The following is a 3539-nucleotide window of genomic DNA, read 5'->3' on the forward strand; positions in this document are numbered from 1 at the left end:
GAGGTCAAAACGTTAAAATGGGAAGTCCTACCACACCCGCCATATTCTCTAGACAATGCTCCCTCTGACTATCACCTGTGTAGATTAATGGCATGTGGCCTGGTTGGCCAACACTTCCAATCTCATGAAGAAGTCACAAATTTGATCGCTTCAAAAGATGAGCAATTTTTTCAATGCAGCCTTCGTACACTGGCCAAAAGATGGAAGAAAGTAGTGGCCAGCGATGGAATATACTTTGAATGATACATGTGTAACCAACTTCTTTCATTAAAGCCTCAAATGTTGGGGAAAAAATGGCAGAAGCATAGTTGTACACCTTGTATTATGGTGAAAGCAGCAAAAACAGTGTTCAGTTGACTGATCTGAAATCTGACCCAAGGCATATTGGTCTTGATGGCAGTTGACAGAAACATGGGCACAATCTGTAATTCGTGTTATGTGAACCATTTCTCTTGCTACTGGATATTGAAATAATTACTAAGTTTTGCAGTATTTGTGGCAAAAATCCACATATGTGCAGTAAGAATTATTGGTTCTAATGGAGGAGTGGAAGTGGCCAATGTTGTTCACATTTTCATCAGCTCTAAGCAGTCAATTAATTTTGGAGAGGCTAATCAGAAAGTGGTAGAGGAGAAGTTGTGTGGGCCTACAGTCAACACTGATATCCTGGAGTGTATACGGCATGTACAAAAACAAGTGGGGTCACAAGTTCTGGAGATATGTAAGGAAAAGAAGTTAGGTGGTAATAGGGGTCTGAGAAAGGTTTAAGTATACAGTATCCAGAATAATTATGGTACGACAGTTAGGAATAACTGCAACAGACAGACATATCTGGGCTATATTCTTTCATGAAATATTAACAGATGAGAAGGCACATCATCATCATCATCATCATCATCATCATCATCATCATCATCATTGCCCATGGCAACCAGTGCCAATTTTATAGCCCAGCTACAGCTTCCAATTATAAGCATAAACATACCAGTCCAGAAGCTATCCTATTTGCAAGAGCTACTGAAAGAGTGTATCCATTGTAACACTAAGAATATGAATGAAAGTTTTTTATTTTGACATTTGTTTTTATTACAAAAGTTTGAGGTTCATGATACAATGATGTGTTTCAGTCCTGGTGTGACGAAGAAAACTTGGTGTTAAGGTTCTTGGAGCAACGAATGGCATCAGTATTGAAAGGGAACTAAAAGCATCAACAAAGACATGATCCGTTATTTGGGAATTACTACAGGAAATGCTACCACAGTTGCCAGGATAGCCAGATAAGCAAACAAAAGAACGAAAGTAAATGAACAGGATGAAAATGTACATTAATTTCTTATATTTACAACTTTAACACAGTTTTTCTCAAAATTCTTTTTATATATTCTGGCACACTTTCCTGAAAAAGTAAGACTGATAAATACTTGAAACTTTCAGTATCTGTTGTTAATAAAATGATGATTAATCACATAAAAAAGGAACCTGTAGTGATATCAAGAAAAAATTTGCAAGCTCCACGAAGTTAAAGTAATTTTTTCTTTTATAATAAAAAAAGCTTTTCTCATAACATATAAAATAGTAACCACTTATTATGCAATTTGCATAATCTATATTCTGTAAAAAAAAGTTTCAGGTCTTTATTTCTACCAGTTTCCTGGTAGAATGTGTGCCTGGAAGAGTACCTGGAGTCTGCTTATTTTTAACACTGGTTACTTATTGGAGCTCCTTAGAAACTACATTCCATTAAAATGACATTTTAAATCTCATTTTGGGACTGCACCTACAAAAGTCAAACTTAGTTGCAATAATGTTTGATTAAATCTCACCAAGCATTTTACCTTGCAACCAATTTGACAGACTTCATATTTTCGTTGGCCGTCATCTTTAATGTGGCCAAGAAGTTTCCATTACGAAGAGACCTGTTCACAAACACGATTACCTGAAGAATCTCGGGACGCGTACACATTAAGAGGAATGATAGGAGTACTAAGTGAAGATACATAATGAGGACCAGGTTTCAGCAATCTTTCTGGATCTGCAAACTGTTGATTATTCACTAACAACAGTCATAAATTACTAGGAGGCAACACATTAGTGCACAACGTTATCCAGAATTTTGGGAAAAAGGTGCAATTTGTAAATCCTTTCATGAAAATTGTATTGTGACATACATATGTATGAAACAGTAGATATTTTGTTAAAAGGTGCTCTGACCTTACTAGTGCAGCTGAATACTATCCTGCTGCAGTATGAAGTTATCATTGTTCTCATAAAGCTGAAAAAGCAGGCTTTCTGTGACCCAATTGTCATTACAACACTGCCTTTGACAAATGAGTTTTATGGTATGCTAGGTAACATTAACTTTCACTCACACAAATTGTCCAGATACTAGTGGTACGTTTGCACACATCCTCCTACTAATCAATTTCTACTTACTTCACTATTCAAATGAAATGGCTTTGTCAGTAAAGATATTGACTGTGTTATTACAAAGTACGACAGACAGATGGAACTGATGTAATCGACTAGAAGTAACTGCAGTTTTAGGGGATACAGCTTTAGACAATGACATTCTCATGTCCAACTTCATGGGCTGTTTTAACCTCATAATGTTTCTTACATTTGATTTGTGTGTTTGTGTGTGTGTGTGTGTGTGTGTGTGTGTGTGTGTGTGTGTGTGTGTGTGTGTAACGTCCTACGTGTACTCGATTTTGTCCACTGTTATGGTAAAACTATCACAGACTGGAATCTTCATAAATAATATATTTATAAATAATGGCACAGAACCCCCATTAACCACTCGCCACGATGATACTGATGGAAGGAAGTCTGGCACCTAGTAATACCAAGTGGAACTAATACCTTTAGCAGGCATTGTAGAATTACATTAGTGTCACAAGCTTCATCACACACACTCGTGCAATGCCTCCACAGCAATCAATAAAACCTTAGTAATTGCAGGTTTTTTCCTTGTCAGGATCAACTTTTTTTGTTGGACCCCACAAACAACCTTTTAATCTGCACACTATAACAACAAACTGTAACTGGAGTGCTTAATAGTATTTGTGAAAATTCCAACTACATGGAACTCAGTTATTTAGAAGATGATACACGGAAAAAAGTTTATGCTACCTCATTTAATCAGTTACTTTCACCTTTTATTACTAAGACACAATGGAATTAAAAACATTAGCTGCCAGTGGGCACTGATTTATATCATGGTGCAAACTGAAAATTTGTGCCAGACTGGGATTCAAACCCAGGTCTCCTGCTTACTAGGCAGATGCATTGAACACTATGCCACCTGGACACAGTAGTCACTGCAACTGTACTGATTACCCTAGAATGTCTCTTGTCAGACCACAAACAACTTACGTTGTGCCCCTGCTCGTTAGGCTCATTACTTGGGGTATCTCGCCGATTCTCGTAAGAGATCAACCCTGGTGTTCATGTGCACTAAAGGGATCGTTGGCTGTAATCACCTTATTCAGCTCATACTCATACAGGAATCAGCATGCCGCGAGTACTGAGGCTAATGATCA

At 37.4% G+C, this 3539-nt stretch overlaps 1 non-coding gene across 1 annotated transcript; it reads right to left on the bottom strand.

Moving 5' to 3' along the window:
- Positions 1-3234: 3234 nt before the first annotated feature.
- Trnat-agu lies at positions 3235-3307 on the bottom strand. Its single transcript has one exon. It is a non-coding gene; the product is annotated as a tRNA-Thr (tRNA).
- Positions 3308-3539: the final 232 nt, after the last annotated feature.

The sequence above is a fragment of the Schistocerca piceifrons genome, chromosome 3 (genome assembly GCF_021461385.2).
Source record: "Schistocerca piceifrons isolate TAMUIC-IGC-003096 chromosome 3, iqSchPice1.1, whole genome shotgun sequence".
Lineage (NCBI taxonomy): Eukaryota > Metazoa > Arthropoda > Insecta > Orthoptera > Acrididae > Schistocerca > Schistocerca piceifrons.